The 26,854-nt window shown below is 43.6% G+C and overlaps 1 protein-coding gene and 1 pseudogene across 1 annotated transcript in view; both read left to right on the top strand.

Moving 5' to 3' along the window:
* LOC148031097 (uncharacterized) overlaps positions 1–26,854 on the top strand; it is a 103,742-nt gene that overhangs the window by 21,424 nt on the left and 55,464 nt on the right. The window lies entirely within an intron of this gene.
* LOC148031098 (uncharacterized) lies at positions 1,907–26,151 on the top strand (annotated as a pseudogene).

The following is a 26,854-nucleotide window of genomic DNA, read 5'->3' as shown; positions in this document are numbered from 1 at the left end:
CAACCTGCATTAACCGGTCTGCCAGCTCTGTTTACCTGTCAACCCCTGTGTTTTCAGGTTCTGTCCCTTCTGAAGGGCTGGATGAGACCATTGTGTGTGCATGATTGCATTTACTGGTCTGTCACCCTGTGTCTACCCCACTGCAGGCTGTGCCATGGTTAGTCAACTGCTACTAGGTGATCTCTTATTGTCATGAGCTGTTTGCCTATGTTTTTCCCCCATTTTCAAATGATGTGTTCTTGGGATGTCATGTTATTGACCTGCTTGTGCTCTTGAACTTGTAAGTTTTTGGGCTGAAGTCTTGGCACACCTCTCTCTCTCTTACCACTTTTTCTTTACTTCATCTTCTTTGCCTTTCCTCTTCAATGGCACTTCCTTATTGTTCTATTGATGATAAGCTTAAGGGGCTTGGCTATCTCACGTGGAATGCTTTGATGAAAGCTTGGTTTGTGCAAAAGCACTTGTGGTATGTTGTTGCACGAGGTATCCGGCATCCTTAGATGATAGAACCTATTCCAACACACTTGGATTCAAACAACTATGAAGAGGTAGTTCTTACATGGGAGACAGATGATGCTTGTGCTTACTCTACTCTTCTTAGATGCATCTCTAAAGAGGTTCTTCTAGTGGTTACCTCTTGTAAGATGGCCTCAAAAGTGTAGGAGAAGCTACAATTAACGTGCAAGGCTCCGTCAATTGTGCAAGCTATGACCCTCTATGGTCACCTACAAACTATCAGGTTCAAGTCAATTGATACGATCCAGTTCTTTCTTGCTCGGGTGACAAAATATGAGTTTAGGTTTCTCGAGACCTAAAACGGGCTCGACACTAGCTATAGGCACTAGCCGGGCCTCTAACACTCACAAGACAACCCCCCACATGGCCTCGCGGCTAGGAGCGTCAAGGAACATACTATCCTAATTGCTACTATAGATATTGCGTTTGTAGTGAGACATAGTCTAACGATTGTCCTTTCTTACTCCTCAGAGGGAGATCCCACACATCTTGGTGTAGTACACCAATGTAATACAAACATAAAGGAGGCACCCCTCTGGTTGAATACTGTGGCTCATTGCAGCTCTCTTACACCAAGAGGATTGGCCCCTCGATGCGCTGCTCTAACATAAAGAACACACGAACAATCTCCACTCTTATATATTTTGAACGATCCAGGAGATTCGATATTTTCTTATTAAGCTTGCCCCAAGAAACCATTCATCTACCCTACAACTTGGGTTTCCTTACACACTCCACATAGGTCAATGTTTGGAAAACAATTGCAATGTGTCCAAGTTTGATACCATGTAATGCTTTATGCAAGTGTGGATGACCATTGTGCTCAAGTATTTTATCATTAAAAAATAGCCAGGTGAAGTGCAAAAACAGCCTTTAAATGTTTTTTGAACTAATTGTACGTGCGGTGTTGATAGAGACTAGCACTAAATTTCTTCGTGCTACTAGTCTTCTTAACTCAAATGATAGTCTGTCCTATATGTTATGCATAGACAAATGGATCAGAATTTGGATCATTTTCAGCAACTAACCACTCTAAAAAAACCCTCTTCCCCCTTATTGTTTATGTTTTGCATTGTCGGATAGATTTAGGATTCATTTTTATGTCGTTTTTTCATTAAAAAATCGATAAAAACATACTCTAACATAGAAACAAGGCTTGCCTAGGGCTTGATTCTCATGCTCTAGCCTTGTTATACGTTCATGAACATAAAAAGTATTTTTTTCTAATTTTTTAAGTGCAAAACCTAATTTTTAAATTTTTTTTTTTCATTTATTTGTTCATAAAAATGTAAGTCATGAATGCCACCTTGGAAGAAGAGGCAAAAAGACGGGCACGCGCACTCCACGTAAGAGTGGTTGGACTAGATGAGAAAAGCTCCCCAATTGAAAGATGCTAAATGTACCCATCATTGGGGCTTGGCGAGTCGGGAAGGCTGATACAAAAACAAAAGTCCTCATCTTGAAGTTTGGAGACCTGGAAAAGAAGAGAGCCTTGCTCTCCAAGAGGATCGCTCTCAAAGGAGAAAAGATCTACCTAGATGAAGACCTCACCCCAGCCCAGTTAACCCACAGGAGGGAAAATATGCCATGTGTTCTAGAGGCATGGAAAGCAGGTAAATGGGCTGTATACAGAGATGGAAGAGTCATCATCACAGAGAAAAGGACGGCATAACGGTGTGCGGCCTATGAGACCCTGAAGTTCACACTGTGGAATTGCAATGGCTCCCTTAAGATAGATGTAGGTTATTTTGAGGATACTTTCAAAGGTATAGACATTGCTATGTATACTGAGACACATCAATGTAAAGACAGCCGTTTACCTGATGTATATGGATATAGATGGGAAAGTGTATATCGCCCTCAACCTAGACGGCCTGGAGGGACGAGGGGATCAGGAGGCGTGGCAATTCTATTTAGAGAAGAGCTTCGAGATACAGTCCAAGTGGTACATAGAGATGTAGAGGCAAGATACATGTGGATTAGGTTACGTACAAGCAGAACTCGAGACATGTATATTGCCATATGCTACTTTCCCCCTGCATACTCTAAGTTTGCCCCTAAAGAGACATCCCCGTATACACCACTATATGAGGACATAATGGGATACATGAGAATTGGGGATGTTCTACTAGCAGGAGACTTTAATGCACGCACAGGAAACAACCAATCTGCTTTCTTTGACACTAGTGATGAGATGTTCAGAGATATTGCATTAGATGAAGTGGGATTAGCTAGATCAGCCCAAGATAGAGAGAGAACAGAATATGGAACACACCTACTGGCACTGGGAAGTGCACATGGTTTGGCCATCCTTAACGGGCTACCACAGTGTCCAAGATCTAATGGCTTCACATGTTGGAATAACAAGAAAGGGTCAAGCACAGTGGACTATTTGATTGGATCACCCAACTTGCTACCTGACATAAAAAGTTTTGAAATCTCAGACAGACCAATTGGATTAGTAGCAGACCATGCTATTCTAGCTTTCACAATGCAATATGGGCATATACACGAAGCACAGTCACACATATCAAAATTACCACGCTATGATTTTGTGGAAGCGACCTTACACATATACAGCATTACTGTGCGAGATGCATTGAGGGAGCTAGACACACAGGTCTCTCTGGATGAGTTTACAGGACAGTTGGCCGAGATAATACACACTTCAGCAACATATGCTTTCCCACACACTACACCGTCAGATAAACCTTCACGAGGTAATGCTCCACAGAATGGCTGGTATGATGATGAGTGCAGAGAGACACGAGCACGTTTTTAGCGAGAGATGGCACTCGGCATATGTACACATAAGCATGCTCGAACACTCTTCAGACGGTTGGTACGCAAAAAGAAGCGGGAATACCTAAGCAGACTAGAAACAGAAATGTATTCCATGTTCTTGGGGTAGGACAGCAAGAGAGCATGGAAAAAGATGCACGAGAACCAGCCACCCCTACAAATTACTAGACCGGATGATTGGCATGGATATGCTTGCACATTCTATGATATTCCTGGCCAAGAGCCTATGCCACTCCCCTCAACCTCAAGACCAGAAAATTGCAGATTTTTCACAGAAAAAAAAGTGAGGAATGCCATATGGAAACTGAAAAATGGAAGAGCCCAAGACCATGAGGGTTTAGTGGCTGAACACTTCACGCATGCCTGTGATATTCTGGCACCAACGCTGGCTCATATCTTTAATAGGGTAGTTTGTGAGGGATTTCCAACCTGTTGGTCAGACCATATTATTGTGCCGCTCTTTAAGAGTGGAGACCCCGTGCTACCTAGTAACTACCGAACTATCATGATTGGACACATGCTGGCCAAGATATATGGCTCTATCGTGGAACAAGCATTGAGTGAATGGGCCGAGATGCATAGCCTGAGGTCAAAAGGCCAAGTTGGCTTCAGGAGGGGATATACAACTCTAGACCATATCTTTACGTTGAGGGAAATCATTGAAGAAGGCAAGGCATTCAAGAAAAAGATCTATTGCTGTTTTGTGGACTTTCGCAAGGCCTTTGACACAGTGCCACGTGCTAGACTCATGAGAAGAATGCAAAACATTGATGTGCCCGTAGAGATACAATGGAGTATCTATGCCCTGTATGAGACAGTGACAGGCAGAGTACGAACACCTGAGGGCATCTCAAATACAGTCAATAGCACCATTGGGGTGAAACAAGGCTGTCCACTTTCACCGACACTTTTTGGGCTGTATATAGATGAAATTTCAGAATATGTGGATAGGATTGGTGGGGCCGGAGCCAGCCTAGCTGGAGTGCTGATACCATTACTGCTTTATGCCGATGATATTGTACTTATATCTGACTCACCTGAGGGACTAAATAGACACTTGGATGCATTATCAGCTTTTTGCAGAGATAGAGATCTTAAGGTGAACCTTGGGAAAACTAAAGTTATGGTATTTAACACTTCAGTTGCTTGGGTGACAAGAGCTGAGCACCAGTTTACTTTTGACGGAGAGCCAGTGGAGATGGTTAGGCAGTATGTTTATTTGGGGGTCACATTGAAAGGACCACAGTTCTCTTGGAGAGAGACATCAAAGGCTCGTCTGGCAAAAGCATATGCAACCTTAGGTGCATTGGAGAGGCAATGTGCTCACATACAATTTCATGAGCCGCGCACCAAACTGTGGCTTTTTGACACCCTGGTTACACCCACACTCCTATATGGTGCAGCTATTTGGGGTCCAAGTCTCTTTCACACGAGGAGATAGCCTTTGGGGGACCAGGATGGACCAGAGAAGGAATACTATGACGGATGGGAGCATATGGAAAGACCACTGGTCATGATGATCTCACGCATGATACGAGCGAAGAGCTCGACCCCACATGAGATTATCAGTGCTGAGTTGGGAGCATCACCCATGGTGGTTGAGGCCTTGGTCCAGGCAGTGACTTTCATACATAGACTATGGGAGCTCCCCCAAGATAGATACCCACGGCTAGCCCTGGCCTCTTCTAGACAACTAGCAGCAGACGGTGACAGACACTATTGGTATGCTCAGATGAGTACATGGATGAGTCTACATGGGCTGCAGATTGACAGACTACCCCCCTTCGACTATAGCCTGGATTGCCCTGCACTTGACCTAAGCCGATCAGAGCTAAACTATGTGATCAGAGTAGACATACTGAAGTTAGATACGGAGAAGACCTGGATCCGACCCCCTCCCCCCATGGCACGAGGATGGCACACTACCAGACCCACTTCCTTCAGGTATCTGAGGATGGTTTCATCACCTAACCCAATTACATGGACACACAGTTGCCTCATGGACTATGCACAGTTATTGGTCAAATCCGCACCTCATCCCACCACCTGAGGATTGAGACAGGCAGATGGGAGGGTATACAGACAGAAGAATGCATATGCCCACTATGCGACAGAGAGCCAGAGACAGAGGAACACTACATCTGCTGATGCACTGTATATTATGACATACGAGGTAGATACTACTGTCTGTTTCGAGAGGGTTTTGGACCCCTGAGATGGATCATGCAGTTTGAGGATCAGAGATGCTTGGGATTTTTCCTCTTGGAGCTCCAGAGGCGCAGAGCAACAATTCTACGGAGTAGGAGGCCCCTACAGCTCGGCTCACATAAACAGAGAGCAATCACTGACTTTTTCACTGATACACGACAGAGTATGGCAGATACCACTACTACTGCCACACAGCCTACAGGAGTACATCGTCATTGGACCTCATCCTCTGTAGATGTCCCTTTGGATAGAGCAGTGGCACTTAGCCGGTCTAGGCGTCCACGTCCACCCGGACGAAGGTCTAGACATCCACAGCACAGAAAAATTAAAGCCATCATTGAGCGCCACAGGAGACAGATGCCAAGACACCTCAGCCATGCAGAGATACACCTCCCTAGAGAACAGACATATCATTGATGGAGAGTTTTTCTTTCTCTACTCTCACTTTCAGATCACTGACATGTTTCCCTTTTATAGGACACTACTTCATTTCTTTTTCAGTCTTATAGGCATGTTTTTCATCTTTTTTCTCATTCCAGATGAGAAACACACCATCATTGTATGTATTGCTTTGGTCTCATAGGCCACATTGGCCTTTTAGAGACGTTAATACTCTCTCTCTCTCTCTCTCTCTCTCTAGAAGGTCAAGCATTGGAGAGACATCAATCATCCGATTTGAGAGGGTGCAAAAAAATTTGGGCTCCCCCCCATCTTGTCATATTTTTTTGTTGAGCTTAAGCTCTTTTAATGAAACCTTAAGGTTAAATCATTAAAATAACCGGTTCATGTCCTTTGTGTTCACACTTCTCGGCAAGTGGATATTTTGATTTTGAGGGGGCAAACAGACTCGGATTCGAGATGTGTCTGGATATGCGACTTCGCAACATCGAAATCCATCATCTTGGCCTCCATCACGTATTTTCCAAATCCCGAATCCAATAGCTGCTTTATAATGCCAAACCTTGCGGGGATTAAATGGGAGGTCAAACGACCTCCGATTGACGAACCAAGAGACTTGCGTTAAATTCCTGACATCGAAATGTTTCGAGGAAAACTCCAGCTCGGCCATTTGTCACTGTTTGATTTTTCATGAAAATTTGGTATTTGGCGCTTCCCAGGCATTTTCTACTCAAAAAATGGCCTCAAATGTTTCAAACATGGCTCAAAATCGGCTTTTAAAATCCAGCTCGTATTGGCGACTACGGGACAGGGCGACTCAACTTGTCGAATCCCACGAATTGATTTGCACATACAACAATCAAAGCAAACATCAGGCTGCCACAAAAGTTATAATCAACAAAGCAGAATAATAGCTCTCATCCTACCCCCTAATAGAATCAAGGCATGAAAATCCAAAAGGGATAGGTCTAGCATAATCTGACAGAAATCTAGAGAGAGTCTCTAATCAACTGCTCGAACACGGATTGGCTAAAAAGCCTATTAAAGAGGTCATCCTAGTGGTGGTTTGAACTATCTACCTAACTGAGGACAACTCAACCAGGAGCTCCTACTAGGCGAGGACTCCTATAGCCTAATCAATAAATATTTTCATTTAACATATTTTCTTTGAAGGTTTCCATACTTGGGCTTGTAAAAAGGAGGGAGCTGAGCGTAGTGACCCAAGGAGAATAGGGCATTGGCCTCGTGTCCCGACTCGGTATCCAAGAACCTGCCAAGCACTCGCGAGGCGACACTTAATCCTTTTTTAGTGTTCACTTTTATTTTCACTTCAACTTTCCTTTTCTTTTCTTTTCTGCTAGCTACTAACCCTAGGAAAACAAGGCATCGGCCTCGGGTTTGCTCACTTGTCCCCAGGAACCTACCAAGCCTCCGCAAGGCAATAATCAACTGCTTGTAGGAAATTTCTTCCTTTTTTTTGTTCGTTTCTTATTGAGGGGTTAGAACCCCTTTTTACACACGTCTGTAATTTGTATTTTTAGATAGATTTAGATTGTGCTCTTTTCTTTAATACTTTGGCAGGTTTCTCTAACGGCCTCACACTAGCAAGGATTCCTAGGACAACTACCTAGCAAGCAGGCAGGACACAGTCACAAGGATCACCCTCTATTACAGGTATGTATTTCCTGACAATGTCCTAACAGGTGGTAGATAACTACTCAAATCTCCCTCAGATATACCTTACCAACCCTAGGACTTCATGCCTTGATTACCGGTCTCCAACAAACGAAAAGAAATTGATCCCTACATACACATAACATTGTCTGCTTAAGAGAAAACTCGGAAAGGGGATGATACCACTTGGAATGGCCACAAGAAGCTCCTCCGCGGTAAAGGCTCTCTCCAGTGACTTCGTCAACCTATGTGATACAATCACTAAAACAGAAAACCATTAAACGTATCTGCACCAAACAGACATATGGTCTTCTTGGCTTAAGGAAATATTACATTTCACACCCAACAAAACTGACACTCTTGGCCAAAAGAAATAAAGCATTTAAACTTGACAAAAACTGGCCCTTTTGGCCTAATGAAATCAAACAAAATAGCTTGTATATATCTCCCCTTTTGAAATCTTGATAATATACAACAAGATGCTCCATCCCAAGGAGAAAATAGGGCTCTTGCTCTAAACTAAATGCATCAGATTGTGACCCATACCTCCCGCGTAAATAGTAAGAGGGGTACACATAACGTGTTGTCTGACCAGCCTACGAGTCTAAGATAACAAAGGCAAATGGGTCTCGGTCACTCTTTGCATTACCCATACTAACCATCACTTACCATATAGGGTATGTTGCGATAAAATTCCCCATAATCAACCAGGTCCTATCTCATAATTAATAGAGATATCCAAACTAGGACCACAGTTGAAGAAAGGTCTTTTTCATAAGCAAAGTTTGCTAATGAGTTCTCAAACTGATTTCAATATCGTGGAACCAGCTGAAGACACTCTCAAACTCGTCGAGTAGGGTTATAGTAATGCGATAATACATAGAAAGAATAGGATTTCGTACTGTGTATGTCCCATTTAGTTAGTTCAATACCAATTGGGATTTCCCCTTTACTAACAATCGACGGATACCGCCTCTCTTAGCAATGTTCAGTCCCATGATTAAAGCTTTGTATTCCGTCATGTTATTGGTAAATCCAACCCTAAGATAAACAACTAATTTCATCACGACTCTACATCCGGGATATCTAATAACCACCCCTATATTTCCTTTCTTATTGGGACCCTTGGACGCTCCATCAAAGTACAATGTGTATGTTCACAATGGGTTCACTTATTAATTGAATATAACATGGATGCTTGTCAGAATTTGTAAGCAGTGATGAGAGAAGACTTTGATTTCCCAGACAAATGATCCGTCCTCTTGTTCAATCACTTTATATGCTTTACTCCACCAAATAAGCTTTTCCTAATGATATCGTTGCTCCAAGTATGGGTGTTTCAAGTAAGGAATAAGTCACCCTATCAACCAATGTTTTCTCTTGCAGGTTTCTGATTAACCTCGCATTGGCTTGCAAGAAGGTATTTATTTCATTAGTGCATTTAGAGATAATAAGGTTTAATCTTGTTAAGATTAACCTTAGTTTTAAACTCCACTACTAAGGTTAATCTTAATAAGATTAAACCTTATTATCTCTAAATGCACTAACGAAATAAAAACCTTGCAGGTCAATGCGGGATTAATCAGAGATCTGCAAGGGAAAATATTGATCGATGGGGCAGCTTATTCCTTACTTGGAACACTCGTACTTGGAGCAGCGATAACATCAGGGAAAGCTTATCTAGTGGAGTAAAGGATATAAAGTGATTGAGCAAGAGGGCAGATCATTTGTCTGGGAAATCAAAGTTCTCTATCATCACTGCTTATGAATTTTGACAAGCATCCTTGTTATATTCAATGAAGAAGGTGGGATGGCGCCTTCACTACATCCTCTGAATATGCTAAATTTTAACTATCATAATTACGAGTAGAGATGACAATGGTTGGCTATGTGAACCCATTGTGGACATACACATTGTACTTTTATGGAGCGTCTAGGGGTTCCAACAAGAAAGGCAGTATAGGGGTGGTTATTAGAGATCCCCGACGTAGAGTCGTGATGAAATTAGCTATTTATCTTGGGGTTGGATTTACCAATAACATGATGGAATACAAAGCTTTAACCATGGGACTGAATATTGCTAAGAGAGGCGGTATCCGTCAGTTGTTAGTAAAGGGGGATTCCCAGTCGGTATTGAACCAACTAAATGGGACATACATAGTACGAAATCCTATTCTTTCTATGTACTATCACACTATTGTGACCTTGCTCGACGAGTTTGAAAGAGTATCTCTTTAGCTGGTTCCACGATATTGGAATCAGTTTGTGGACTTATTAGCAAACTATGCTTATGAAGAAGACATTTTCTTCAATTGTGGTCCTAGTTTGGATATCTCTATTAATGATGAGATAGGGCCCGGTCCATTATGGGGGACTTTTATTGCAACATGCCCTATATGGCAAGAGATGGTTAGTATAGGTGATGCAAAGAGTGGTCGAGACCCATTTGCTTTTGTTATCTTGGACTCATAGGCTGGTCAGACAACACGTTATGCGTATCCCTCTTCCTATTTATGTGGGAGGCATGGGTCACAATCTCATGCATTTAGTTTCGGGTAGGAGCCCTATTTCCTCCTTGGGATGGAGCATCTATTGTATATTAGCAAGATTTCAAAAGGGGGGATATATACATCTATTTTGTTTGATTCCATTAGGCCAAGAGGGCCGGTTTTTCTCAAGTTCAAATGCTTTATTTCTTTTGGCCAAGAGGGCCAATTTTATTGGGTGTGAAATGTGATATTTCCTTAAGCCAAGAAGGTCATATGTCTGTTTGGTGTAGGTACGTTTAATGGTTTTTTGTTTTAGTGATTGCATCACATAGGTTGACGAAGTCACTGGAGGGAGCCTTTGCCGTGGAGGATATTCTTGTGGCCATTCCAGGTGGTATCATCCCCTTTCTGAGTTTTCCCTTAAGCAGATAATGTTATATGTGTATGTAGGGGTTAATTTCTTTTCGTTTGTTGGGGACCGGCAATCAAGCCATGAAGTCCTAGGGTTGGTTAGGTATATCTAAGGGAGATTTGAGTAGTTGTCTACCACTTGTTAGGACATTGTCAGGCGATACAGACCTGAAGTCCTAGGGTTGGTTAGATATATCTGGGGGAGATTTGAGTAGTTGTCTACCACTTGTTAGGACATTGTCAGGCGATACAGTCCTTAGAGAAGCCCGCCAAAGTATTAAAGAAAAGAGCATGATCTGAATCTATCTAAAAATACAAATTACAGAGGTGTGTAAAAAGGGATTCTAACCCTTCAATAAGAAACGAACAAGAAAAAGAAAGAAAATTCCTACAAGCAATTGATTATCGCCTTGTGGAGGCCTAGTAGATTCTTGGGGACGAGTCAGCAGACCCGGGGCGGATGCCTTGTCTTCCTAGGGGTAGCAGCTAGCTGAAAAGAAAAGAAAAGGAAGGTTGGAGGGAAAATAAAAGTGAGCGCTAAAAAAAGATTAAGTATCGCCTTGTGAGTGCTTGGCAGGTTCTTGGATACCGATTTAGGACTTGAGGCCGATGCTCTGTTCTCCTTGGGTCACTATGCTTAGCTTCCTCATTTTTACAAGCACGAGTATGGAAACCTTGGAAGAAAATATGTTAATGAAAATATTTATTGATCAGGCTATAGGAGTCCTCGCCTAGTAGGAGCTCTTGGTTGAGTTGTCCTCAGTTAGGTAGGTAGTTCAGACCACCATTGGAATGACCTCTTTGATAGGCTTTTTAGCCAATCTGTGTTCGAGCAGTTGATTAGAGACTTTCTCTAGATTTCTGTCAGATTACGCTAGACCTATCCCTTTTGGATTTTCATGCCTTGATTCTATTAGGGGGTAAGGTGAGAGCTATTATTCTGCTTTGTTGATTATAACTTTTGTGACAGCTTGATGCTTGCTTTGATTGTTGTATGTGCATATTAGTTCGTGGGATTCGACGGGTTGAGTCGCCCTATCCCGTGGTCGCCAATGAGAGTTGGCTTTTAGGAGCCTATTTTGAGCCGTTCTTGAAGTATTTAAGGTCGTTTTTGAAGCAAAAAGTGCCTGAGAAGCGCCAAAGATTGAATTTCTATGAAAAATCAAACAGTGGCAGATGGCCGAGCTAGAGTTTTTCTAGATACATTTCGACGGCAGGAATCCAACGCCAAGTCTCAGTTCGTCAATCGGAGGTTGTTTGACCTTCCATTTCATCCCTGCAAGATTTGGCGTTATAAAGTAGCTATTGGATTGGGGAGCCGGAAAGTGTGTGATGGAGGCCAAGATGATGGATTTCTATTTTGCAAAGTCATATGTTCAGACGGATCTCGAATCCGAGTCGGTTTGTTCCCTCAAAATCAAAATATCCACTTGCCAGGAAGTGTGAACACAAGGGACATGAACCGGTTATTTTAATGATTTAACCTTAAGGTTCAATTAAAAGAGCTTAAGGTCAATTAAAAAAATTGACGAGACAGGGGGGGCCCAAATTTTTTTGCGCCCTCTCAAATCGGATGATTGATGTCTCTCTGATGCTCGACATTCTAGAGAGAGAGAGAGAGAGAGAGAGAGAGAGAGAGAGATTGCTGATCCATGCAGAGAGAGGAAGATGATGGCTGTAATCTTGTCAAATTTCATGAAGAAATGAGAAATCTGATTTTGTCTTTCTCTCTCCTCTTGCTGTTATTCATATGCACCAATTCAAGAGAGAAGGGGGTAGGGGTGTGATGCAGAATCCGGAACAAATGATGATGCTGGAGCGTTAGAAATCATAGGTCAGTCCAAGAGAGTGCGTTAGCAGCAAAAAAGAAGCATCAGTGGCCTCCCGACCACGACATACGAGTCTCAAACCTGCCGGTTTCTATGTGATTTTTTTTTTTGTTTTATGAAAAATAATTGAAGAAAGTGCTTGATAATGATTGTTCTTGATTCTTATGTTGCATTTTCTCTGAAATATGAAAGAAAACTAGGAAATGCAATGTTATAATAATTTTCCGCAAAACATGAAAAATCCGCAAGTTGTGGTTTTTATAAAAATAATGGAATTTGGAAAAAATATCACATTTTTATGAACAAATAAATGGAAAAAAATAGGAAAAATAAGAAAAAAATACATTTTATGTTGGTGAACATATAACAAGGTTGAAGCATGAGGATTAAGTCCTAGTCAAGCCTTGTTTCTATGTTAGAGTATGTTTTTATCGATTTTTTCATGAAAAAATAACATAAAAATGAACTAAATCTATCCGACAATGTAAAATATAAACAGTAAGGGGGAAGAGGGTTTTTTAAGAGTGGTTAGTTGCTGAAAATGATCCAAATTCTGATCCATTTGTCTATTCATAACATATAGGATGGACTATCATTTGAGTTAAGGAGACTAGTAGCACAAAGAAATTGGGTACTAGTCTCTATCAACGTCGCACGTACGATTAGTTTGAAAAGCATTAAAAGGCTGTTTTTACACTTCACCTAGCTGATTTCTAATGATAAAATGCTTGAGCAGAATGGTCATCCACACTTGCATTAAGCATTACATGGTATCAAACTTGGATGCATTGCAATTGTCTTCTAAACATTGCGAAGACCTTACGAGCTCAGACATTGACAATACTAGTCATTTTTTAGCACATGTCCTCCATGCTCGTTGACTATGAGACTTCTTTGCATTTTTAGAGAAGGCTTCGATCTCAATATGGTAGCCATCACAAGGCTTATATATCTTCAGAGAGGGGTGACAGGAAGAACAATATGAAGGCACAGTGTTATCATTGTGAAAAGAAGGGTCATCTTTGAAAGGATTGCAAGGATCTGGTGGGATTCTGGAGAAGAAGAATAAGGGTAAGTACTCCTTTGACGAGGAGTCATCATCTTTAAATTCAGATTTAGATTCATACTCACCAACAACATAAAGGCCAACGCTTCAAATGTCTCATCTTCTTTGGAGAAGGCAAAGGCTGTGAAGGCCTTCTCTTCCTCCTTCTAAGCCATGGTGTTATCATCCCTCATGACTCTCCCATGCCAAAGAGGGATTGTGAGAGGGTGGTAGTGATGAGGCATCCTAGCATCATTGAATTGGGTGTCCACTAGAATTTGAAATCCTAGAGTTGGGATTGACATCCATGTTCATGATGGGCTATTTTATTTGTTAGAATATCAAGCTCGTTCATGTGTGTTTGACCGACATGAGCTGGACACAGCTAGTTTGGCTAGATCAGTTAGGTACATTAAATAAGTCGGTTCTACTTCTAGTGTGAATGGTTTTTATGACCTTAGGTTGTATATGCACTAAGTGTGTGCTGAATGAATAATAAGAAGAATAGAGAGAGGAAGCAAGTTGCTTCACTCTGCGTTGCTCTCCTTCCTGCATCCATGAAATCTAACATGGTAGCAGAGCCATGAATGGGCTCATTGGTGGAATGCACTCAAGAAGAAGACTTGAAGAATGACTTGAAGAGCTGGAAAAGGAAGAGGACTGACAGTCATTTTCATCAATGGTCACACAGAGGTATGTACTGTGAAGCATTGCTTGAAGTAGGAGCTGTGGCTTGATGAGGAGTCTCCCAAGGATTGGTTGAGCAGCAGTGAGTGCCTTATTATAATAATAATCAGCAAAATGGGCAGCAGCAGAGGTCAGACCAGCCAGCGTGTTTGCGCCTGTTTTCAGGCTGAACTCCATGGCTGAGATTCAGTACATGGACTGCTCACCAAGGCTCCATTGAGCATCAACAAGAGTGTGGCTTGTCTGGAGACTCACCAAAGCTCCATTGAGCATCAACAAGTGGGCAAATCTGATCTGAATATACTCTGAACAGTCTGTGTGGACTGTGCCTATGAACAGGCTGCTCTCATTGGCTGAGATTCAAGAAGTATAGCACTTGTCAAGTGGCATAGAGCTTGGATGCATACCAAGGAAGGTTCTTGAAGGGTATACCTTGCTATTGCTCTTGTGGGAGCTCATGTGTGAGCTGTAATAGAGGTGTACAAATCTGAATACATAGGGCTGAACTGTCATTGAAGTTACAGAGACATTATACACTTGGGATGTCTGTATTTTTGGATGCTCTTTGGCATGTACATTGAACTTGAATGTAGCACTTGATGCTTGGTAGAAGACATGTCATATTTCTTGGGTATTTTGACATAAACTTGGAGCTTGGAATGGCCTGATCTGAGAGCTTGTGACAGGTTGAAAACTGAAAAAAAAAAAATTGCAGACATAAAGCACTAATTGGTTATTTCTGAAGAACTAGTTGGTTTGGTTTGTCCCATAGGTACTTGAAGACTTGGTCTGTGGCTGTTGAATGCTTGAGCATTGGAAACGGAAGTGATGCAAATGGTTTATGGGTTTTTGGGACTGAAATTAATCCCTGTTGCCAGTGCATTGGCTGTTTGAAATCTGGGAATTTATTTAGGACATTCATATATGCTGGTTATATATTGTTTTGTGGTTCTATGCCTATGCATGGCTTGACACACGTACTAGCAGCTATCTATGGAAGTTTGGGGCATGTATGACATGTATACTACTCAGTTTTGGGCTTGAAATCAGTGCTAGTCACTCACAGAATTACAGTTTTCAGACTGCATATATGTACCCTGGCAGTGAGGTTGCAGGAGTTCAAACCGAAGTGAATACATAGTATTTGCACTGATTGCTTTACTCACAGGTTAAGCCACTTGGTTGTGAGCTGTTTTGGACTATTAGTGGGCTGAAATACCTTGGTTTTTTACTGCAATTAATTGCAGAAAACTGTCATAAATAGTTCCGGGCTGAAGTTGAACTGTTAAGAAGATCTTGGTTTGCAGGTAGTCAGGCAAGGTTTACAACATGGCAAATGCTGATAGAACTGATAATGTGACCCAGATTGTGGGAGAAAAGCTTGATAGCAACAATTATGCAATATGGAAGTTCCGCATGGAGAACTTTCTGATAGGCAAAGGATACTGGGACTTAGTGACAGGTGTTGAGGCTGAACCTGAAGTTCCAGAAAGGAATCCTATAGCTGATCAAAGACGAGCACATCGAGCTTGGACAGAAAGAGCTCGCAGGGTTTTACATTGGTTGTCATTATGTATCTCGGATGATATGGTAATGCAGATCATGAACTGTAAATCCCCAGCAGATGCATGGAATATATTGGTCAAATACTATGGCACAACTACAAGTGCAAGGAAGATACAGCTGAAGCAGAAATTTAATAACATGGAGAGGAAGAATAGATCCATACAAGATTATGTCACAGAGGTTAAGACCATAGCAGATCGGATGGCATTTGTTGGCTCATAGGTTGAAGATGAGGATATGATTGCAGTGACCTTAAATGGCTTAGGTCTGGAGTACAAGACTTTTGACACTTCAGTATCTGTGCGGGCTGAGATGTCTGACTTTAATGAGCTGGTTGCATTATTGATTCATGAAGAGGTGAAGCTTGGCTTAGCTACAGGGTCAAGTAGCTCAAAGAATAAGGATGCAGTTTTTTACTCGAATCAGCGTGGTTGTGGTAGCTGTGGTAGAGGCTATGGATCTGGCAGAGGAGGCCAGCAGAATGCATCCTTTAGTAATAGCAATCAGCAGTTATCAAATGCAAGAGGTGGTGGAAACTTTCGAGGCAAGGGGAGATCTAACTCCCGTGGTAGAGGCTCATGGCAGCAGCAGCGTCAGTCAGACAATCCAAATAAAGATAAGGATTGTCACTACTGCGGAAAGTATGGGCATATTGCAAAGGACTGTTGGAAGAAGCAGGGAAACCAAAAGGGCAAGCAGCATGGATATTATGCTACGTCCAGTCAGGCAGATGACTTTGGTGATAGACTGTTTGCCATGTAGTATGTCAAAGATAAGGCTGCTGAAAAATCATCTGATGATGCAGTGTGGTACATTGACTCGGGGGCGTCGAATCACATGACCCCTCACGGTGATTGGTTCACGGATATGGTGGCTGAAAAGCATGGCTATGTATGCACAGGTGATGACACGCAGCATAGCATTGAGCATAAAGGCAAAGTGCCTCTTGTGGTCCATAATGGTAGAAAGAAAAATTTGCATGATGTATTGCATGTCCCTTCAATTACGAAGAACTTGTTATCTGTTGGTCAGATGACAGAGCAGAACTTGCAGGTTAGATTCAATAAGCATGGCTGCTTTATTGAAGAGTTTGGCAATGGCTGCAAGTTGATAGCTCGTGGTCATAGGAATGACAGAATGTTTACTCTTGATGCTTCTTTGCCAGACCTGAATTCAGCTATGTTTGCCCATGGTTCTGGCATTGTTAGGGATTTGGAAATATGGCACAAGAGAGTGGGGTATGCCAATTTGCAAAGGCTGCAAATTATGCAAAAGAAACAGCTGGTTACAGGTTTACCGAAGTTCCAATATTCAGATATTGGTCATGTATGCGAGGCTTGCCAGTTCGGTAAGCAGTCACGATTGCCATTTGTCAGGCATGTACGACAGAGTACACGTCCATTGCAGTTAGTGCACTCTAATGTTTGGGGGCCAGCTCATAATGTATCTATGGAAGGTTCCAGATATTATGTATCCTTCATTGACGACTACAGTCGCTATACCTAGCTTTACATATTGAAAACAAAAGATGAGGTCCTTGCTGTTTTTCAGCAATTTAAAGCACAGGTTGAGAAGGAGTTTGAATGCTACATCTCTTGCTTGAGATCTGATAGTGGTGGGGAGTATGTATCAAATGAATTTGATGAGTTCTTGGCTGAAAATGGCATTCGTAGGCAGCTCACCTGCAGCTACACTCTGCAGCAAAACGGAGTAGCTGAAAGGAAGAATAGAATTCTGATGGAAGCTGCTAGGGCTATGATGAATAAAAAGCATATGCCACTTTACTACTGGGCAAAGGCTGTTATGACAGCCGTATACATTTTGAACAGGACTCCCACTGCAGGTATTCATGAGGTGACACCGGTTGAGAAGTTGTATAGCTATAAGCCGGATGTAAGTCACATGAAAGTCTTTGGCTGTCTTGCTTATGTGCATATTCCAGATGAGAAAAGGAAGAAGTTGGATTCCAAAGCACATAAGTGTGTTTTCATTGGATATTCGCAGGAGAAGAAGGCATACAAATGCTATGATCCCTCTACCAGGGAGACTTTGGTAAGCAGGGATGTTATCTTTGATGAGATGGGCTCTTGGTATGTATCACCAGTTGCAGTGCCAGCGGATATGCCTTCCACTCATGCCTCTACAATTGATTTACAGCAGAGCACTGCTATGACAGGACCTCGTAGTCAGACAGTATCCCCATGGACAGGGAGATTGAGGAGCTCGTCGTCCACTGACACCGATATGTCAGTGAGGGGGAGACATGACGTCTTGGACAGCAAAGGAAAAGAGAAAGTTATTGAGGATGCATCTGGGATGATGACACCTGGCAGAATGACTTCTGGCTATGAGTCTAGTGATACTCTAGACAGCGAACTTGGTATTCCGACTATCTATATGCCTGGCACAAGGCAGAGCAGGTATATTCTACCTCATGAGAGAGGGGAATCGAGTAGTGCACCACAGCTTAGACGCTCGCAGAGGGTCAGATACCCTGTTGACAGGTTGACATACAGTGGCTACTCTGCAAAGCATTATGCGTACATGACAAAAGTGATGGAGGTCAAAGAACCAAGTACATATGGTGAAGCAGTGAAAGATGAGAATTGGTGTGTAGCCATGGATAAAGAAATGAATGCATTGGCTGAAAATAAAACATGGGATTTAGTACCACTGCGTGAAGGGAAAAAGACCATTGGCTGCAAATGGGTCTACAAAATCAAATGTAAGTTAGATGGCAGTGTGGAGAGATACAAAGCTAGGCTGGTCGCAAAGGGGTATGCCCAATAGTATGGACTTGATTATGAGGAAACATTCAGCCCTGTTGCCAAGATGGCAACTATACGCACTGTGATTGCCTTGGTTGCTGCTAAAGGCTGGAAATTGCAGCAGATGGACGTTAAGAACGCATTTCTTAACGGTGACCTAGCAGAGGATGTCTATATGGTTCAGCCGGAAGGGTATGTTCACCCTGATTTTCAGCATTATGTATGCAGGCTGAAAAAGGCATTGTATGGGCTAAAACAGGCTCCGAGAGCTTGGCATGCTAGGATCAGTAACTACTTGCAAAGATTGAGTTTTGCTGTTGGCAGGGCTGATCATAGCCTATTTACAAAGAAGACTGATAGTGGTTTAGTAGTGCTGGTCATATATGTTGATGATTTGATAATCACTGGTGATGATGACTTGGGCATACAGCATGTAATGAAGATGCTGAAATCTGAATTTGACATGAAAGATCTGGGAGAACTGAAGTATTTCTTAGGCATTGAGGTAATTCCAGCTGACAATGGGTTATGGCTGATGCAGAAGCACTATGCCATAGAGATGCTGAAGAAGTATGGCATGGCTGAATGCAAACCGCTGGATACACCTCTTGATCAGAATGTCAAGCTAGACATGAACACTGGGGCTGAAGTAGAGGATGTGACTATGTACAGACAAATGGTTGGCAGCTTGATTTACTTGACCATCACTAGGCTTGACTTGAGCTATGCTGTAGGGCTCATAAGCCAGTTTATGCAGAAGCCTAGAAAGCCGCACTTGGATGTAGTACTCCTGGCTATGAATCCAGTCGTACTCCTGGCTATGAATCCAGTCTATCATGCCAGGACGAAACACATAGAGGTACACTACCATTTCATCAGAGAGATGGTTCTTGCAGGACGAGTTGATCTTATGCATGTGAAGACTGATGAATAGGTAGCGGATATCTTTACCAAGTCCTTAGGTAAAGATAAGTTCTGTGTTTTTAGACACCTGCTTGGAGTACATATGCTGTCTTGAGCTTGAGGGGGAGTGTTAGAATATCAAGCTCGTTCATGTGTGTTTGACCGACATGAGCTGGACACAGCTAGTCTGGCTAGATCAGTTAGGTACATTAAATAAGTCGGTTCTACTTCTAGTGTGAATGGTCTTTATGAACTTAGGTTGTATATGCACTAAGTGTGTGCTGAATGAATAATAAGAAGAATAGAGAAAGGAAGCAAGTTGCTTCACTCTGTGTTGCTCTCCTTCCTGCATCCATGAAATCTAACATTATTTGATAGAGAGTAGGCTTTGCTTGTAGTGTGAGCTCATGTGAGGAGACACTTTGGTGGTCTAACCAAAGGTGGGTAATCCATGGTCATGATGTGCTTTTTGTGGAGTTCATTTATGATAAGCATTGACAATTTCTATGGCTAATTTTTATTTTCAGGGATTGGTACAGTCAACATTGATATCAATGTCTTTTTGAGGCGCCTTGGCAGTGGCTTGATCACCCATTGCTTAGTAATCCATGCTCCTCTTTGTATGTCATTGTTGTATGTAGTATGATGAGTCATTATCATGGTATCTTTGATTGTGTTTATTATCCATGATTTGAGAGAGGGTGTTAGTAGATAGTACATCTTGTGGGTTAGAGTTGTGTGTTAGTGGCCATTTTGTGTTTTATGCTAGAGTGGGCCACCTCGATTTTGGGTGCCACCAATGGCTGGTACGTTGGATACCCAGTTTGGACTGGCTAAGTGGTCATCTACCTTGGTATTTTTCTTGCCTATTTATAGGTAGAGTTCCTCCTCATTCATTCACTTTAGTTGCATCTTGGTGGAGAGAGGGAGACTGTGCCTACTGCTAGCTTTCAACAAGTAGGTTAATGTTAAGAGGACCGAGGAATAAAATTTCACCAGCAATTTGTCAAAGGAGCCAATTGTTTCTTCCCACACTCTTTGCCAATGATTAATATACACCAATAAATCAATCATACACAAATAAATTAGTCATTAAATTGATTTGGACCTGCTCTTTGGGTGTTCTTTTGAATGTCTTTTTTTCCTCAAGTTATGTTGTTTAATATAACATTCAGTAGTGTGAAAGATGTCTGCATGGTCATCCTGTTAAATTTTTAATTGAAGTCTTCGAAAGCCTTCAAAATCTTGCTTGGAAATACCAAATTAATAAGAATTTCTCTTTGTTTTGTTTTAAATGAAACTTTTGGAGACTTCACATGGCTTGGCTTTCTTTAAAATGGTCCAAGTTCAATTGAAGAGGATGCTGCCCAATACTTCGAACTTTGCACAAAGGTTTTATTTTCTTTTTAATTTCTAGCTTTAAGATCGAGAAATTTGATAACAAAAGAATCATGTGTTTGATTGTGACTTGCTGATGTGAAAATTTGTCGGGAAAATTCTGAAGTGAAAAATTCTTACAATGTATACATTTCTTAAAAAGTGAATGGTTCAAAATCCCTAATTTCAAGTTCTCAGATCTCAAAACCACTACTCTATAGTACTCTCACTAGAACAAACTACCATCACTTTCACTATCATACTCAGATAAACTTGGAGTTAATCTCAAAGGCTCTCGGCCTCTCTGTGCACATTGATGAGGAATATGAGAAGCAGTTGCAGTAGATGACTTTGCCGCTTCACGACCCCAATGTGTAGAGGATCAGCTCAATGTTCTCATGAATGAAGTCATAGACATCATCTTTAGGGGTTTGGGGTTGGAACATAGTCACATTTGCTGCTCGCACAACAATCTTTCTAGGGTCAAGCTGATGTGTTGTCCAACTTGCCAATCCCTCACCATCCAACACTCGTATTTTCTCAAGCACTCGAAGGTTGGCATTTGTATATGCCAACTTATTGAATTGGCTAGTGCTAAGCTTGCAAACACAAAGGAGATACATATAAATTATAATGTTTAGGATACTTTGTAAGTCACTATCTTATTTCAAAGCTTTATATTTACCATTACCTATTGTAGTCTTTGGTGTGAATATCATCCATAATGCTCCAAAGACGCTCTGTTGTTGAATAACTAACTGGTTGTGATAATACTCACAAAGCCACCATTTGAAGGGTTAGAGTTAAACCCCCAAATTTCTCCTACCAAGATATTGGAAGAGCAAGATTATCCTCATCCTTTGCTATTTGTCTTGCAAATTGTGTATTTGCATTTTCCCTATAAGTTAGGAGGTCATCCTCAATGCTATTTTGCATAGTAGATGTTGGATACACTCTCTCCAAGTATTGCGTCCACCCCAACATTAATGTTTTTTTTTTCCCAATTTAAAAAAATCTATTAGTAACACATTGAAAAATCCCCCGAAGCAAAATACAAAGTACAAGAAGCTCTATAAAGAGTAGCTAAGAGTAAGTTCTAACATCACAATTCACAAATACAATGGTCGTATGATTGGCAATGGATTCACACTTGGCCTATGTGGCATATGATGGCCGAAAAGATGAACCAGCTGCCCTCGAACTGCTTTGGCGATGCCTTCATTCTGAATCACAAGTGTTGAAGTGTGTTGCCCGCCTTCTTGAAACAATGTGCTCCATGATTCATGCCTACCCTAGAATAGCCGAGATGATTGCTGAAATTATTACGCTCTTGAAAATCTTGACCAATCATCTTCTTTTGCATCACTTCTATCATGGGCAATAGTCGAGATTGAATTGACTTTTCGTCTTCATTTATCACTTGACATAAATTCTTCTTCTTCCTTTCACAACCCTTCTCCATCCAGAATCACAATATCTACCTACTCTAATACCACTTGTTGAAAAATTCAGAATTATGGAGACTGGATTTAGAACAATTAATGTTGAAGAAACAACAAATTATTGTGACATTAATGATAAAGAGAATGCACAGAAATTGAACAAGTGGATTTCTTGTTTGATCTTCATCTAATATGAAAGTTACATTGCATGACTTTGTTGGGGATATGCCTCTTCATGTCCTCCTATTTTCAGTTAATTAAATAATGTCCTTTTAAATCATCCTAAGGTGTATTCACCGTTTGGGTGACTTTCATCAAAGTATATAATGTCCAATCAATATGGGTATCAATCAAAAGTTCTTAACAAATGCAACAAATTGCCACACATAATACATCCAGAATAATCATGACACATTGTTGATGATGAAGAAAACACACCATCATGAAATCCTTCAGGTTCTCAGCCAAGAACCGTAATCAACCAAGCATTCATATTTTGTTCTCTTATTCAAATCAGTTTTGTTGCACAAAGGCCACAGTTAGTGAGAACAATTGTTGGCAAACGCATTGAGGACAAAAAGGAACTGAGCAAAGGGGATTCAACCATGTTTATGTGAGTAACAGTCGGCAAAGTTACTGGGGACAATGGCAGATGCATGGAAGACAAAGTTAGACTCTTTTGGAAGTGAAAATGTAGAGATTTTGGTGTAGAAATGGGACTGATTTGCAGTGGTGATGATTATGATTTGAAATGGGGCATTCCTTGGTGACTCAAGGGTTCTTGGTCACTAGTGTAGTCCATCTTGAGCGTTGATGATTATGATTTGAAATGGGGCATTGCTTGGTGACTCAAGGGTGCTTGGTCACTAGCACAGTCCATCCTGAACGTTGATCAGCTAGGCAAGCAGTACTTCAAGGCGGTCATAGGTTCCTCTCGTTGTGCTGCCGCTGCCGCCATTGTGCCCCCGCACTCCCCCCCATTCCTCCCACCATGTCACCCTGTGGCATGCTGCACCTCCCCCTCGCGCCAGGCAATCCTCCCTTTTGTGTTGGGCCCCCGCGTTGCACCTGCCTTCCTCACCCTGTGGTTTCCATCTTGTACGTCCCCCCGCGTTGCTCCTGTCTCTTCTGCCTACCTTCTTGTGGTGCGTTGCGTCCCCCTGCCCCGCCAGAAAACCGCATGTCTGCCCTCCTCGCCACCTCCCCCTTCCCTTCCCCCCCCCCCCCCCCCCTACCACACGACCTCTCCTCGTCTCCAAGTTGTCCCTTGATCTCCCTTGACTACCCCCCTCTCCCCACCCCCCCCCCCCCCCCCCCCCCAGTTGCTCCCTCCATCTTTGCAACAGCAACATCCCCTTCCCCCTCCCCGATAGCATAGTAGCTTGATCGGTAGGTCCTCAGTAGGGACGCGCAATGGAAACCTCTTGTCAGATGCCGATGCATTCTATGAGCGCCCCCTAGTCAAACACCTTGCAAATCGTTCTTTTTGAGGAACAACTCTTAGCCATCCGTGCCACAAAGCTGGAATTGAAAGAAACAATAATTTTTGGTTAGGTCATAGGACACTCCCCATCCAAGGCCCAGCTTCAGAATTAGCTTTACTCCATGCTCGCTATGCATTGGCACAACGCAGATTGCGGAGGCAGTTCTCATGGGTCAAGGGATCTTCATTTGACTCATCTTTGCAGACGTAGCCCGTGAGCTAGTGGATAGCTCACCTTATGTCTCCACGAAGGGGGTCATCTATATGGTTCCCTGGTTTAGTGGCTTCACATTGGAGGAATTCGCACTTCACAACACGTTTCTTAGACACCCGGTCACCCTACTATTCCCCGGACTGGTGGTAGAGTATCGTCAGTTAGTGGAGGACGTTGGACGGCTCTTCAGCATAGTTCTTGTTTTCTTCGCGGATACAGTGATAACCACAGGAGTCCCGAAGGTACGGGTGGCTGTGAAAGATACAAAGAACATACCTAAGTTTTTGGAGATTGAGGCAGGCAGACACTCCTTCAGGCAGTAGGTTATTGTGATTGGGCAGCCAAGGTAGTGCTTGCGATGCCATGACTTTGGGCATCAGGTAGCAGCTTGCATACGCTTCGTAGCCAAGGCGGCTCCGCCGACAGGCCGGCAGGTGGATGTTGACGGTATTCCACGGGTCCCGTGAGACGACAGAGAGGGAGACGGCGGGGGACCTCAGTCAGACCCTCAAAACACAACCACGGCAGCAGAGAGCAAGAGGGCGAGTGATGGGGCAGAGCACCCCCCAGCTCATCCCACCTAGCAGGATCACAAACCTCCACCTCCACCCATGGAGGTGTCACAGGCTACCCCACCCAAGATCCCACAGTCCCCACACCCACCCCCTCCTCATGGATCCCCCCTCGACCCTATCCCACAGCCTCCCCCTTCTAGGGCCACCCGCCCCTTCCACACCCGCCTCCTATCTTTGATCACCCCACCATCCCTCAATCTTTCTCCTCCCTACCATCTCCCTGGTCAATCAGTTCCCTTGATCCTCACCCAATACATGTGACCCCCTTCCCCCCCTCCCACCCATCCCCGCCCTTCGCACAGGGGGTGACGAGCATCATACGCCTATATCTTTTCCTCACTAGCAGCCTAGCCCCCCTCCCCTTCTCACACAGCCACTAGCTCATCTAACCCAGCCACTCGTTACACTTTCCCTAGACAGGCGTAGGTGCTCCCACAAGAGTTCTTCTGTAGTGGTCTATGGTCCTACTTGAGAGTTGTGGAGCGCAGAGAGTTTTCACTACCTCTAGAGGTGGGAATCTTCGTGGTCCGCAAGTCAAGAAGCGGCAAGGTCCATTCACTAGCACCACCGGATGGACCAAACTATGCTTTCTTCTTTCAGACCTCTCTAGGAGATTGGACGATGACACAGATAGTGGAGGAGGTGAAGGGCCAAGTTGCGGACCACATCTCCCAATGGATGGGAGGAGGACTAGCACTCTTTTCCTAGCAGCGGCCAGGGTGCATGATGGACATTAACTGGTGGGCTAGAGCTGAGGTCCCACATCTGAGCATTATTTTTTGAGCCCCTCCATAGTGGAGAGCATCGATGGATGTGATCGAGTGGCCCCTTGCACAGGTTGTCCGCTTCTACCAGTGTACAGAGTCACGCCTCTCAGCCTAGCTGATAGATGCCCTGGTGGCACCGCTTGGAACATCTATTACCCCCATGGTCCTCGACTGCCCGAGAGCCACCATGGGGGAATGGAGTTCACCTTCCAAGCCTGTGGCAAAGCGCATTCGCATGCTCCATAGCTCTTCTTTTTCATCAGCAGCTTCGACACTGAACAGATGCCTGTTCGTCGGTCAGTCACATGCCTCCCTATGAGTTTACACCTAGCATCCTAGAATGTGAATAGCCTCCACTGCAGTGGGGCACCTGGTTCCAGGAAGTTGATTGTTCGGCAAGAGTTGTAGCCTGCCCTTGCGGGACGGATCGATATCTTACTTCTGTAGGAGCATAAGCTCACCCTCGCCCAGGCCCATTGGGTAGGGAAGGTACTTCCAGGCAGCTCATACACCTACTGGGAGCACTCCATCGGTGCCCACGGCAGGAGTGGAGGCGTATGCACCTCTATTGGCCCAAGACTTACTGCTTGTGTGCGTGACCACGAGACGATTGTGAAAGGGAGGGTCCTATGGATCAAACTGGATATAGGAGACTCATGCCTTGGAGTCCTCAATGTCTATGCTCCTAGGGAGGTTAGGGCACACAGCAGGTTTTGGATGGAGATTGCAACAGGACTTCCAGAGGTGGACTCTTGGATTGTTGGAGCCTTAGAGGACCAGCAGGGTAGAGGCAGAGACTACTGGGGTATGGTAGGGGAGGAGCAGGAGGCATGGGAAGTTTTCCTCCTCGCGGTAGGAGCACATGATGCTTGGCGGGACCCAACTTTTCACAGGAGAGAGAGGCCGCTGGACTTCTCTTGGGGGTACATGCGGCTGGGCGGAGCTCTCTTGGAACGGCTAGACCGGTTTTATGTGGGAGAGTGGAGGTGCTCTTGAGAAGGCCAGGTAGGGCAGTGTGACTGGCACCACCTTGTCTGCTCGGTTCTCCTCACACTTGATGCTCCAGCTTTAGCCCTTGACACGTGATCCTGTCGGATCCCTAACTCGATCTACAGGAGGGAGGATGTGAGGAGGAAGATTGAGCAACACTAGACTAGGGACTGGGACTGGACGGACCGGATCACAGAGGAGGTTGCAGAGGTCTTAGCTGAGTCGACCAAGATTTGCTAGGAGGCAGCCCTACAGGCTAGGCATCAAAGTTGGGAGGAGGAGAGAGCACTCTAGCAAGACCTAGCAGCCACACAGAGACTACCCCAAGAGGCATGAGGGGATCCCACTCTCCACACGCAGGAGGTGCGCACACGGGCAGCCCTTGCCAGTCTCGAGGACAGGAGCTCGGAGTTTTCCTTCCGTACCTCAGCAGCTTTTGGGCATGGAAGGGGGACACGATGTGCAGGGAGTTTTCTCAGGTGCATCAGCCTCGCATCTCAGGAGATCAGATTCACAGCCTTCGTGACTATTATGGGAGGATTCGCTCTAGCCCAGATGAGATGATGGAGATTGCCACTGACTACTACAAACACCTTTTTCAGCAGGAGGTAGTCTCAGCCAGAAGACAACATTATAGACAGTAGGTCTGGAACTGCATTCCGTCCCTCGTCATGAGGAGATAGGACGCTTCCTCCTAGACCCCTTCACA

This window comes from Lygodium microphyllum, chromosome 9 (genome assembly GCF_053477565.2).
Source record: "Lygodium microphyllum isolate KBCC chromosome 9, Lygodium_microphyllum_v1.1.10, whole genome shotgun sequence".
NCBI classification, from domain to species: domain Eukaryota; kingdom Viridiplantae; phylum Streptophyta; class Polypodiopsida; order Schizaeales; family Lygodiaceae; genus Lygodium; species Lygodium microphyllum.
The sequence above is the reverse complement of the archived record's forward strand: the minus strand, read 5'-3'. Positions and strand labels throughout refer to the sequence as shown.